The sequence below is a fragment of the Cherax quadricarinatus genome, chromosome 4 (assembly GCF_038502225.1).
Source record: "Cherax quadricarinatus isolate ZL_2023a chromosome 4, ASM3850222v1, whole genome shotgun sequence".
Classification (NCBI taxonomy): domain Eukaryota; kingdom Metazoa; phylum Arthropoda; class Malacostraca; order Decapoda; family Parastacidae; genus Cherax; species Cherax quadricarinatus.
In genome coordinates, this window is record NC_091295.1 from 29774758 (window position 1) to 29789683 (window position 14926).

Genomic DNA, 14926 nt, shown 5'->3' on the forward strand with positions numbered 1-14926 from the left:
CGTAATCGTCATGTCTAAAGACGTGGATACACACTTGAAAAGACTTGATGTAGTACTTGGTAAGCTTGAAGAAGCCAATTTAAAGATCAAACTGTCTAAATGTCAATTTTTCAGATCAGAAATTAAGTTTCTTGGTCACGTAGTCACTCCTAGAGGGGTTACGACTGACCAAAGTAAAGTAACTGCAGTACTAAATTTTCCAACACCCAAAACTGCTGATGCCGTAAGATCCTTTGTGGGCTTAGCAGGTTTTTATAGATCTTTCATTGCCAATTTTTCTTCCATAGCTGCTCCTCTAACTGAGTTGCTTAAGAAAGATGCTCCTTTTGTTTGGACCTTCCGTCAAGAAAGAGCATTCCAAACTCTAAAAGAAAAGCTAACATCTGCTCCAATTTTGAAATTTCCAGATTTTTCTAAGCCCTTCTATCTGACAACTGATGCTAGTTCAATTGGCATAGGTGCCGTACTAGCTCAGAAGACCGATGGCAAGTACAACGCAGTTGCATTTGCTAGCCGAGTCCTTACAAAGGCTGAACGTAATTATACAGTAACTGAGCAAGAAGCTTTAGCAATAGTATGGTCTTTAAAGCACTTCCGAGACATTATTTATCAGTACTCTGTTCATGTCTTGACAGACCATGTTCCACTGATACCTTTATTCCAGAACAAACAACCTACTGGAAGGTTAGCCAGATGGACCTTGACTATCCAAGAGTTCAATCCCACCTTTGAGCATTTACCTGGCAAGTCAAATGTAGTCGCAGATGCCTTATCGCGACATGTTAGTATAGTAACTGCAGACCCTCCATTTAGTGCTGAAGATGTAAAGAATGCTCAACGAACAGATCCCATGTGGTCTGGTGTGATTCGATTCCTGCTCCAGGAAGATCTTATTCTGACTGTGAAGCCACCAGCACCCATCAGTGACTTTGTCATGAACCAAGAATTACTGTATCGAACAGCCGAGTTGGGTACTCCTAGCAGAAGAGTATACCAGTTAGTAATTCCACAGTCACTAGTGAATGTAGCCTTACAGCTAGTTCACGATGTACCAGGTGTTGCACACCCTGGTATGGATCGTTCAGTAAAACAAGCCAGATTGAAATACTTTTGGCCTCGTATGGCAACTGATATTTCTGAGTATGTTAAGAAATGTAGTGTCTGCATGCAACATAAAGGTAATGCTAATGGTCCTAATCCAATCCAAGTGTATCCAACTACTAGCGAACCGTGGGAAAGAGTTGCGCTAGATTTGTTAACTAATTTCCAATGTTCCCTCCAAGGCAACAAACATCTGTGTGTTATGGTAGACCATTTCACCAGATATTGTGAGTTAGTTCCTATTGCAGATAAGACTGCCGAGACAGTAGCTAAAGTGTTTAAAGAACGCATTATCTGCAGGCATACCACCCCTAAGTCCCTAGTAACAGATAATGGAGGTGAATTCTGTAATGAGATTCTTGAAAATTTGTGCACCTTGTACAAGATCTCTAAATCCACCATTGTTCCTCATCATCCTGCCAGCAATGGGTTAGCGGAACGAACCAATAAGAAAGTACTTGATGTCTTGAGAGCCACTATCAATCCCAACAGTGAAACTTGGGATGAAGTTATACCTGATGTGCAGTGTGCTATAAATTCTGCTTACAATGTTTCTATAGGTGACACTCCACATTATGCATTGTACGGTGTAGATAAACGTTTGCCTTATGAGTTGTTATATTCTAATCCGAAACCAAATTACAACCCTGATGATTTCATAGCAACTCGTACCAGCTTAGCTCAAAGTGTTTTTAGAAGAATCCGTGAAACACTTCATAAATCAACAGCAGAATTTACAAGAGTCGCAAACACTCGAGCAAAGCCATCCAAAATCAAAGTAGGTTCGAGAGTTATGCTGATTAACTTTAACAAAACGTCTGCAATGCCAAAGCTTGATCAAAAGTTTGTTGGTCCTTATCGAGTAGTTGAACATATCACTGGTAATAAGTATAAGGTTAGAGAGATTAGTACTGGTCAGTATAAAGAATCGCATTTAGATCATATGAAGTTAGTATGTGATGATAATGATGTTCCAACCCAGACTAATGTGACAGACTCTGACAATCTTCCTGATCCTGTACTCTCTTCCTCTGATACTCAGTCAGACGATCAACCTGAATGTCGTTATTCCCTACGTACACGACAGGTATTGAGAAATCCTCAAGTATCATTTGTAACTTCCAATTCAGATTTGCCTCAAATACAGCATGAGTTAGCCAATGCAACAGAGTTTGATCCTCCCAGAGATGACACTCATTCTGCATATGTCAATCTTACCCTAGCAGAGTTGGGGTTAAATGTAAATAACCTGTATAGATGAATAATTACAGTATCAACTTATCAGTATTCAAGAATTTTTTTTTGTGTTCATGTTCTCTCCGCATTCTGAGAGTTAACAGTCTAGATTTGAGTGCACCGAATCTGCCTTTCTGTTAAACACTATTTCTTTGTATATATTCTTCCTCAGAATCCGTAGATCACATGAATACAATTCGATCGATCAAATTTTTTTTTATCACTTGTAATCTCAACGTTGAGTTTCATTCAATGAGTTTCATTCGATGAGTTGTGCTATATTATACCTTGTATTGCATTACAGTTTCAGTTACATAAGCTTCCATTCCAATGTTCTACTTATGTATGTTATAATGTTCAATTGTTGTGTACTTTGACATTGTATAGAATCAGCCCAAGCCATACACCTGCCATCTCTAGTTTGTATTAGTTGTATGTCGGGACGACATACGTTAGCGTCGCCGAGCTCTCAGTAGTAGTAACCAGTTACCAGTAACCAGTGTACCAGTAGATGACTCACTACCAACCGTCTCTGCCTGAGTCACTGTCTGTATTCATATTGTGCTGACCACAGCAGTATTCAAAGACCCCCTCACATATGGGTACTGTGGGCGGTCAGTTATACAGAGAGAGCAGGGAAGGCAGGTCATGGCTGTTTGGGCGCTCGCCACATTATCCGTAATTATACGTACTTCCAGCCTACGTATTTCTTTACCCTATCCACGTGTTCGAACCCCACATGATAGTTCAGCAGGTAATAACACCACCAGTGTTGGTGGTGTTCAGCAGGTAATAACACCACCAGTGTTGGTGGTGTTCAGCAGGTAATAACACCACCAGTGTTGGTAGTGTTCAGCAGGTAATAACACCACCAGTGTTGGTGGTGTTCAGCAGGTAATAACACAACCAGTGTTGGTGGTGTTCAGCAGGTAATAACACCACCAGTGTTGGTGGTGTTCAGCAAGTAAATAACACCACCAGTGTTGGTGGTGTTCAGCAGGTAATAACACCACCAGTGTTGGTAGTGTTCAGCAGGTAATACTACCACCAGTGTTGGTAGTGTTCAGCAGGTAATACTACCACCAGTGTTGGTAGTGTTCAGCAGGTAATATTACCACCAGTGTTGGTGGTGTTCAGCAGGTAATAACACCACCAGTGTTGGAGTTGTTCAGCAGGTAATAACACCACCAGTGTTGGTGGTGTTCAGCAGGTAATAACACCACCAGTGTTGGTGGTGTTCAGCAAGTAAATAACACCACCAGTGTTGGTGGTGTTCAGCAGGTAATAACACCACCAGTGTTGGTGGTGTTCAGCAAGTAAATAACACCACCAGTGTTGGTGGTGTTCAGCAGGTAATAACACCACCAGTGTTGGTAGTGTTCAGCAGGTAATACTACCACCAGTGTTGGTAGTGTTCAGCAGGTAATACTACCACCAGTGTTGGTGGTGTTCAGCAGGTAATAACACCACCAGTGTTGGTAGTGTTCAACAGGTAATACTACCACCAGTGTTGGTAGTGTTCAGCAGGTAATACTACCACCAGTGTTGGTAGTGTTCAGCAGGTAATACTGCCACCAGTGTTGGTAGTGTTCAGCAGGTAATACTACCACCAGTGTTGGTAGTGTTCAGCAGGTAATACTACCACCAGTGTTGGTGGTGTTCAGCAGGTAATACTACCACCAGTGTTGGTGGTGTTCAGCAGGTAATACTACCACCAGTGTTGGTAGTGTTCAGCAGGTAATACTACCACCAGTGTTGGTAGTGTTCAGCAGGTAATACTGCCACCAGTGTTGGTAGTGTTCAGCAGGTAATACTACCACCAGTGTTGGTAGTGTTCAGCAGGTAATACTACCACCAGTGTTGGTGGTGTTCAGCAGGTAATAACACCACCAGTGTTGGTAGTGTTCAGCAGGTAATACTACCACCAGTGTTGGTAGTGTTCAGCAGGTAATACTACCACCAGTGTTGGTGGTGTTCAGCAGGTAATACTACCACTAGTGTTGGTAGTGTTCAGCAGGTAATACTACCACCAGTGTTGGTGGTGTTCAGCAGGTAATACTACCACTAGTGTTGGTGGTGTTCAGCAGGTAATACTACCACTAGTGTTGGTGCTAACAAAGAACTTGCTAAGGTTTTAAAATGTTCAATAAAGCACTAACAGTGTGTACAATAGAAGACCATCAGGCCAGGGCTTACCCATAATGAAGGTGGAAGATTGGCTGGAGGAGAAGGAAGGGGGATGAGGGGGAGAGAGAGTAGGGAGGAAGGGATGGAGAGAGAGGCCAGGGAGGAAGGGATGGGGAGAGGTCAGGGAGGAAAGGATGGATGGAGGTCAGGGAGGAAGGGATTGAGACATGTCAGGGAGGAAGGGATGGAGAGAAGTCAGGGAGGGTGAGAGTGAAAAGTGGAATGGAAGAATGGAAGAGGAGAGTGGTAGTGAGGAATAGGATGGTCGTGGCAGACAAAGATAACATGACTCACATCCGTAAGTACCAGATGGATGTGGATAGAAATGATGGAGGAGTGAAAGGAGGTGACAAAAGGATGACTAGACAAGGAACAAAAATCTTAATTAGTAAATTATGAGAGGAATAGAGGAGGAGCCGGAGGAGGAGGAGCAGGATGAAGAGTAGGAGGAGGAGCAGGAGGAGAAGCAGGAGGAGGAGGAGCAGGAGGAGGAGTAGGAGGAGGAGGAGCAGGAGGAGGAGAAGCAGGAGGAGGAGCAGGAGGAGGAGCAGGAGGAGGAGAAGGAGCAGGAGGAGGAGAAGGAGGAGCAGCAGCAGGAGGAGGAGCCGGAGGAGGAGGAGCAGCAGCAGCAGCAGCAGGAGGAGGAGCCGGAGGAGGAGGAGGAGCAGGAGCAGGAGGAGGAGGAAGGGGAGAAGATAAGTGGAGGGAATCTGAGAAAATGAGACATGAGGATAATGCAAATCAAGTGAGAAAAATAATGATGAAGAATGGAGAAACAGACTGAAGGAAAAGACGGGACAAGATCAAGAGGAGAGAGATAGAGTGAAGGAGACAATGAATATACAGGGAGAGGGAAGGTGAGGGAGAGTATGGTATAGCTGGATCCTGTACCTTCCCTCCCTTACCTCATCCATCCCTACTTCACTCGCTCACCCCCTCCTTCACTCTCTCACCTCCTCCTTCACTCTCTCACCCCCTCCTTCACTCCCTCACCCCCTCCTTCACTCCCTCACCCCCTCCTTCACTCCCTCACCCCCTCCTTCACTCCTTCACCCCCTCCTTCACTCTCTCACCTCCTCCTTCACTCTCTCACCCCCTCCTTCACTCTCTCACCTCCTCCTTCACTCCCTCACCCCCTCCTTGACTCCCTCACCCCCTCCTTCACTCCCTCACCCCTCCTTCACCTCCCTCACCCCCTCCTTCACTCTCTCACCACCTCCTTCACTCCCTCACCCCCTCCTTCACTCCATCACCCCCTCCTTCTTTCCCTCACCCCCTCCTTCACCTCCCTTACCCCCTCCTTCACCTCCCTCACCCAATCCTTCACTCCCTCACCCCCTCCTTCACTCCCTCACCCCCTCCTTCACTGCCTCACTCCTTCCTTCACTCCCTCACCCCGTCCTTCACCTCCCTTACCCCCTCCTTCACCTCCCTCACCCAATCCTTCACTCCCTCACCTCCCCTCCTTCACTCCCTCACTCCCCTCCTTCACTCCCTCACCCCCTCCTTCACTCCCTCCTTCACTCCCTCACCCCCTTCCTTCACTCCCTTACTCCCTCCTTCACCTCCCTTACCCCTCCTTCACCCAATCCTTCACTCCCTTACCCCCTCCTTCACTCCCTCACCCCGTCCTTCACCTCCCTTACCCCCTCCTTCACCTCCCTCACCCAATCCTTCACCCTCACCCCCTCCTTCACTCCCTCACCCTCCTTCACTCCCTCACCCCTCCTTTACTCCCCTCTCCTCCTTTACTCCCTCACCCTCCTTCACTCCCTCACCCCTCCTTCTTTCCCCTACCCCTTCCCCTTCAACACCTCCCTCACCCCCTCCTTCCTTTCCCTCACCCCCTCCTTCACCTCACCCCTCCTTCACCCCTCACACCTCCTTCACCTCCCTCACCCCTCCTTCACCTCCTCACCCCTCCTTCTTTACCTCACACCCTCCTTCACTCCCTCACCCCCTCCTTCACCTCCCTCACCCCTCCTTTGCTCCCTTACCCCCTCCTTTACCCCTCCCTCACCCCCTCCTTCACCCTCACCCTCCTTCACCCCTCCTTTACTCCTACCCCCTTTACTCCCCTACCTTCACTCCTCACCTTCACTCCCTTCACCCCTTCTTCACTCCATCACCCTCCTTCTTTCCCTCACCCTCCTTCACCTTCCTCACCCTCCTTCTTTCCCTCACCCCTCCTTCACTCCCCTCCCCACCTTCAATCCTCACCCCTTCCTTCATTCCTTCACCCCTCCTTCACTCCCTCACCCCTCCTTCACCTCCTCACCCTCCTTCACTCCCTCACCCTCCCTTCCACCACCCCACCCCACCCTTCACCTCCCTCACCCCCTCCTTCACTTCCTTCACCCCTCCTTCACTCCCTCACCCTGTCCTTCACCTCCCTTACTCCTCCTTCACCTCCTCACCCAATCCTTCACTCCCCCACCTCCCTCCTTACCCCCTCACCCCCTCCTTCACTCCCTCACCCCCTCCTTCACTCCCTCCTTCACTCCCTCACCCTGAACATTAAAATGGTATAAAATACCGACAGGTTGTTAGGTAAGACACATATGCAACAGTTAGGTATCTTTATTATGAAATGCTTGCCTACACAGCATTCTCATCATACCAGAAAGTTGATGAAGCAGAAGAAGATCTTGAAGACGATGTAATCAGTCCATCACCTAAAGTTTGATTTGTCAGTCAGTCTGGAGAAGCATTGTTCAGCATGAAACAATATGATTCAATATTGCTTTCATACCATGGAACAAAGTCTCCAGACTGAGGACTGACCACCCTCAAAACTTTTAGGGTGATGGACTGATTACATGTCTTCAAGGCATCTTCTGCTTCATCAACTTTTCTGTACTTGACTGGAAGAAGTACTGTAGGCGAAATGTTTCATAACAAAGATACCTAACTGTTGCATATGTGTCTTATTTAACCTCCCCACTCCTTCACTCCCTTACCTCCTTCACCTCCCACCCTCCTTCACCCAACCCTCTTCACCTACCCCCTCCTTCACCCCTCACCCCGTCCTTCACCTCCCTTACCCCCTCCTTCACCTCCCCACCAACTCTTCACCTCCTCACTCCCTTCACCTCCCTTCACCCCTCCTCACCCTCCTTTACTCCCTCTCCTCCTTTCCCTCCCCTCCTTCACTCCCTCACCCCCTCCTTCCTCCCCTCACCCCTTCCTTCACCTCCCCCACCCCCTCCTTCATTCCTCACCCCCTCCTTCACTTCCTCACCCCACCTTCCACCTCCTCACCTCACCCCTCCTTCACCTCCTCACCCCCTCCTTCACTTCACCTCCCCTTCCACCCCCTCACACCTCACACCTCCTCCTCCTTCACCCTCCCTTACTCCCTACCTCCTTTACTCCCTTACCCCCTCCCTTACTCCTCACCCCCTCCTTCTACTCCCTCCCCCACCCTTCCCTTCCCCCTACCCCCTCCTTCATCCTTTACTCCTCCCCTCCTTTACTCCTCACCCCTCCTTCCACTCCCTCACCCTCCTTCCCCTTCACCCCCTTCTTCCACTCCCATCACCCCTCCTTCTTTCCCTCACCCCTCCTTCACCTTCTACCCCTCCTTCTTTCCCTCACCCCCTCCTTCATCCCTCACCCCTCCTTCTCCTCCCACCCTTCCTTCATTCCCTCACCCTCCTTCACTCCCTCACCCCCTCCTTCCTCCTCACCCCACCTTCACTCCCTCACCCCCTCCTTCACCACCCTCACCCCTCCTTCACTCCCTCACCCCTCCTTTCCACCTCCCCCACCCCTCCTTCACCTCCCTCACCCCTCCTTCCACTCCCTCACCCCTTCCTTCACCTCCTCACCCCTCCTTCACTCCTCACCCCTCCTTCACACCCTCACCCCCTCCTTCACCTCACCTCACCCCACCCTCCTCACCACCCTCACCTCCCTCCTTCACCCTCACCCTCCTTCACCACCCTCACCCCTCCTTCCTCCCCTACCCTCCTTCACCACACCTCCCTTCACTCCTCACCCCCTCCTTCACCTCCTCACCTTCCACACTCCCTCACCCCTCCTTCAACCCTCACCCCTCCCTTCACCTCCCCACCCCACCTTCATCCCTCCTCACCCCTCCTTCCACCCTCACCCCTCCTTCACACCTCACCCCCTCCTTCACTCCCTCACCCCTCCTTCACCACCCTCCCCCTCACCTCCCTCACCCTCCTTCCACCACCTCACCCCCTCCTTCACTCTGCACCTCACCCCTCCTTCACCCCCTCCTCACCTCCCTCACCCCTCCTTCCCACACCCCTCCTTCACCACCCTCACCTCCCTGTCTCACCACATTTGTCACAATAGTGTCAAGATTTTTGTCTCTCTTTCATCTTATCTCTCTTATTTCTCTCTTCTTCCTCTCTCATCTCTCTGCCTACTTCTTAATTCTCTCTCTCTCTCTCTCTCTCTCTCTCTCTCTCTCTCTCTCTCTCTCTCTCTCTCACTCTCTCTTCTCTGCCTCATGCTCATCTCTCCTTCTCTCATCGCTGTCTCCCTCTCATCTCTCATTTTAATGTCTCTTCTCCAGTGTCTCTTCTGTATAATTATTCTCTGTTTATTTAATTTCAACGTTTTGAGAAACAAATATTGTGATTGTTTCTCAGCTTTTTCAGTCTTCTTCCCCCTTCCTTGCTACTTTCTCTTCCCATCCCTCGCTACTTTCTCTTTCCCCTCCCTCTATACTTTCTCTTTCCCCTCCCTCGCTACTTTCTCTTTCCCCTCTCTCGCTACTTTCTCTTTCCCCCTCTCGCTACTTTCTCTTTCTTTTCTCTTGCTACTTTCTCTTTCCCCTCCCTCGCTACTTATCTTCCCCTCCCTCGATACTTTATCTTCCCCTCCCTCGCTACTTTCTCTTCCTCCCTTGCTCTTTCTTTCCTCGCTCTTTCCTCCTCCCTTGCTACTTTCTTTCCTTCCCTCCCGCTACTTCTTCCCTCCTCGCTACTTTCTTTCTTTCCTCCTCGCTACTTATCTTCCCCTCCCTCGATACTTTATCTTCCCCTCCCTCACTACTTTCTCTTCCCCTCCCTTGCTACTTTCTCTTTTCCCTCCCTCGCTACTTTCTCTTTCCCCTCCCTCGCTTCCTTCTCTTTCCTCTCCATCGCTACTTCCTCTTCCCCTCCCTTGCTACTTCTTCTTCCCCTCCCTCACTACTTTCTCTTCCTTCTCCCTCGCTACTTTCTCTTACCCACACTCGCTACTTACTCTTCCCCACCCTCGCTACTTTATCTTCCCCTCCCTCGATACTTTCTCTTCCCCTGCCTCGCTACTTTCTCTTCCCCCTAGCTACTTTCTCTTCCCCTCCCTTGCTACTTTCTCTTCCCTTCCCTCTATACTTTCTCTTCCCCTCTCTCGCTATTTTCTCTTCCACCCTAGCTAATTTCTCTTCCCCTCCTTTGTTACTTTCTCTTCCCCTCCCTCGCTACTTTCTCTTCCCCTTCCTTGCTACTTTCTCTTCCCCTCCCTCGCTACTTTCTCTTTCCCTCCCTCGATACGTTTTCTTCCCCTGCCCCCACTTTCTTTCCTCCTTTGCTACTTTCTTCCCCTCCTCGCATTCTTTCTTCCTCCTATCGCGTTTTCCCCTGCCTCGCTACTTTCTTCCTCCCCAGCTACTCTTTCTTCCCTTCCCTCCGCTACTTTCTTTCCCTTCCTGCACATTCCTCCTACTATTTCCTCTTCCCTTCCCTCGCTATTTCTTCTATCCTCGAACTTAGTATCAGTTTCCTCTTCTTCCTTCACATATCCCTTTTCCCTAATACTGACCTATTTCAACTTCGTCTTCCTCCTCTTCCTCCTTCTCCCCCTCTTCTTCCTCCCCCTCTTCCTCATCCTCCTCCTCGTCCTCCTCCTCTTCGCAGTCTCCAGAACCTCGTCCACAATCTTCTTACAATTTACATCAACATTTTATAGTAACTGAAGACTGAGAGCTACATCCGCCTACATCCCGGGAGGCAGCATGAGCCAAACTCCCATGTTTCTTCCCAGCGACATTCGACCTTGGAGTTATGCTAATATGTCACTTTCTTACTCACTAAAACCTCGAAATTTACGGGTGAAATCGCCTTGGGAGTTTTCTAGGCTTAATTGGAAATTTAATAGTGTCCGAGGACCATAGTCGCTTAATAGCGGCCCCGAGGTGGGTGTTCCCATTTTCTGTTTCCTAGTTTTACCATTTTCTACTCTGAGTTTCCATTTCGGCGTTGTAGCTATGGCAACGTTGGGGGGCGCCGAGCCCTCTCCCCCCCCCCGCCGCTGCGATCGCTTGACTTATTCTGGCCTTTTGTTGGCAAGAGGTGAATGCTATATATGTTTTATACGATTTAGGAAATAGCGTTTTCGGCGAGGTGAAAGTGTTGGCGCCGTGGGCCAAAAGGGGACATTCTGCGAGGGAGGAAATTTGTGTTTGCACTCGACGACACTTCAAGAACCAATGAAACATGTCGTTGTGGATTGGGTTCAGCGTGTGGCCAACACTTATTACTGACTGTGGTCATTTTGCGGTTGTGTGACAAGAAATGTTCCCTTACCATCCCCCCTCATTTGAATTAATGCATGGCGATTATTCTCATGATCATTGTTCTGCCTTATTCCTCTCATCGTCCAAGCTAGAAATTCTCTTCTTCATTCATCATCGTCCAGGTTTAAACTCCTTTCTTTGTCTGTTATTATCCAGGTTAACATTTTTCTTCGTGACTCGCGAAATCGTAATAACACGACTACAAACAAACCAGGGTACGGGTGGGAATCGAACTCACGGCGAATGAGTCGTGAAACTCCAGGCCAGTGCGTAAGCCACTGGGCCATGCTAACCTCACCATGGTGTATAAATATACCTAGTTGAATGAATCTCATTGTAGCGAGCTGGCCCAGTAGCTTACACACTAGCTTGGAGTTTTACGACTCCCTTTGCCATGAGTTCGATCCCCACCCATACCGTGGTTTGATTGTTTCTTCGTCTTCATCGTCCAGGATAAAACCCCTTTTCTTCGTGTCATCATTCTGGTTAAGACCTTTTTCTTCGTCATCGTCCAGGCTAAACGTTCTTTATTCTTTATGAATTTTCTCAAATTTTCATCCTACACGTTAGAATTCTTTTCTTCGTATGTCCTCGTCTCATACACAGCCACGTTTTTCCAATGGCTATCTGCAACATCCATCATAAAGTTTCTCTCACAGAGCAATGTTTATACTACACAGAGAGTACCAGAAACTCTCTCCTCAATATTCTCACCTCCCAACGCCTCCACATCAGCTCTCTTACCCAACTACTTAATGTCCAACCAAACTTACTTACCTTATCTCATAACAGGTGTAAGTTTGATTGTGCATTACCTGGCTGTTGCCTGATTCACTCCATCCTCTCATGCATATTCGTAAAGCTGTGTATGGAGTCTGCCTCTGCCACTTCTTCATCCAGGCAATTCCACTTTCTGGTTACCCTGAGGTTGGAAAAAATATTTCCTGGCAGCCCTGTGACTCATTTACGTTTTAAGCTTCCAACTGTGCCCTTCCTCTGTCATCATCAGCTTTTTTCTTTCCTCAGTAATATTGCATCGCCTGAGAACAGGGATACATAGGTTCTGCAGGAGTCATGCTGAGATTTCCTGTATTTGTGTTACACGCTAAGACCTGTTATCCCACTCTAGTTCATATCAAAACTTATCTTGAACAATATTTGTATTGCAGCAAATTTATAGGTGTGAACCTTATTTAGTGTCGATCAACATATGCATAATAAACAGGAAGGACTGAGCTCAGCTGTGACTTAAAGTTTACATTTATTGAGTGGGATTTGTTTTGGGACTTCTTATCCCAGAGAGAAGGTAACTTTTTTGTGGGGGTAGATAGGTCGCGGGATCGCTTATTATTATTGTTATTATTATTATTATTATTATTATTATTATTATTATTATTATTAATATTATTATTTTATTATTATTGCAATTATTATTATTATTATTGTTTTATTATTATTATTATTATTATTATTATTATTATTATTATTATTATTATTATGTTGTTGTTGTTGTTGTTGTTGTTGTTGTTGTTTATTGTTGTTGATAATGGGTAGAATGTCATTAGGGTTCTATTAGCTAGCTCAGAGAGCAACATTGCTAAGAATTTTAAATGTTATCTCAGTGAGAGAGACTGCAGGTTGATGCTGGGCGCGAGAATAACATCTAAATTACTGAATTATGAATCTTGGAAATACAGAAAAGTGGGCGTGAAACAAAAGGAACATGGGTGGTATAGCAATGCAAAATCGAGGGCAGTCACAGATGAGGCACATGCTGTATGTAGCATGTAGGTGCCGCCTCTATGGCTACCCACCATCCACTCTCCACTTCCGATACATCTACAACTTTTAATGGTGTCTCAGAGTATGCAAATGAATACAGTGGCTTTCGTTGAATTTCGCTGGAGAATGTATAGTCACCGAGTCCTTATACACACGACGGTATGTTTTTGTTGATGTCACCGTTTCAGTAATCAAGAATATAGAATATAACCTCGGGTTACAATTGATTTAATATTGATGCAGTTGACGAAACTTTAGCACACGCTAAAATTAAACAGCCCCAAATTTGTAGGTGCGTGTGTACTCATACTCACCTATTTGTGTATGCAGGGGTCGAGTCACAGTTCCTGATCATGTGTGTGTGTGTGTGTATGCGTGGGTGTGTGTACTCACCTAGTCGTACTCACCTAGTTGAGGTTGCAGGGCTCGAGTCCTAGCTCCTGGCCCCACATCTTCACCGGTCACTACTAGGTCACTCTCCCTGAACTGTGAGCTTTGTGTGTGTGTGTGTGTGTGTGTGTGTGTGTGTGTGTGTGTGTGTGTGTGTGTGTGTGTGTGTGTGTGTGTGTGTGTGTGCGTGTGTGTCTTGCTGTTGTTGAAATCCTAGCTGGGAGTGGAGGCAAGTCATTAGGAAGGTGGGAATCGATCTGGGGCTGCTCCCCGCCGACCACCCACAATCCCACTCACGTAAACATGCATATCTAAACGTCTGGCTGATTGATGCCTCCTCAAAAAGGAAATAATTTGTTCGTAGACTGACGCCATTTCAAATAGTTTATTTTCGGGAGTGGAGCGGCAGGGTTCTACTAGGAGAGAGAGGTTCCTGGCTGTTTATTGACGGCGGCAGCAGTGAGAGTGATAGCTGGGCGGCAGCTAGGTGTCCACAGCCAGAGTAAGTCTTCCAGCTTAAACAACCGCCACTGTTATTTACTAAGTCACTAACAGGATGTGCTAGAGAGTGAAGTCATGATTCACTATAAGAAGAAAAAAATAAAGGGGTGGACCGGTAAGCCGGCGGAAGGCCTCTGTCAGACGACCACAAGTTCCAGCTGCGGGTCATCATATGACTAAGACCTATGTCAGGAAACACTTTTCCTGTTTACTGACAAACATTACCTAACCTAACCTGATAATTCACTTATGTATACTCCTCCGCCTGTGTCTCTGGCAACTTCGTGCTGAGAATCGTATGCCACAGCGCGCATGTGAGGGAGAAGCTAGACCAATTATAAATAATTATTTGCGTTTTAAAGAATGCTACATAAAGTCATGCATGAACCAGTGATGAGTATCACTCACAGGAGATGGTGCACACTCTGACTACGAAACAAAGCTGTACGGTACTGACCTGCTGAGGAATAATTGAAGTTTTGCTGAGAGAGCAACGAGTGTGTTGTGCACCGCACATCCATCCTCTGAACCAGGGGGTCCTCAACCAAGGGGAAATTCCCCCACGGGAGGAATTTAAGGGTGTTTCAGGGGGTAACTGGAACCACTGCTCAACAAAGTGTGATGTCCTGTAGATTATGTACAAACTGTAGAAATGTAGTTTGATTTTAATTTAATTTGTGACATTCAATAAACTTTATTGATTGTCACAGATGAAATTGAAACTAAAGATAAAAATATTTCACTTTTTGACTGACTTATTCTTGTTTTTTATTCACAGAATTTGGAACCCATCATGAGGGTCAAAAAAGAGGGTACGATGATTCATATATACAATATAATTTCAACAACTTTAGTCTGTTAAGTAATTAGCTATGAATATAAAAACAATACTTTTATTCAAATATAAAAATACATCAACATTTTCTATTGCTATTAAATAGGTAAAACTAAGCTATAAAAATAATCTAAGTAAATGTATATGTACCAAATATAGAAAAAAAAGGTTATTCAATATTATATACATATTGCAATGCAATCGCAGACAGGCACTCTTAATTAACAACCCAATACAAGTTCGGATAATCTTGGGAAAGGGAATGACAATCTGACATATGGTGAAAAGGGTGAATGGGGCGGAAAAAAAACTGTTCTAGACGGTGGAGCCAGAGCACAGGGATACACAGAATGCCTTGG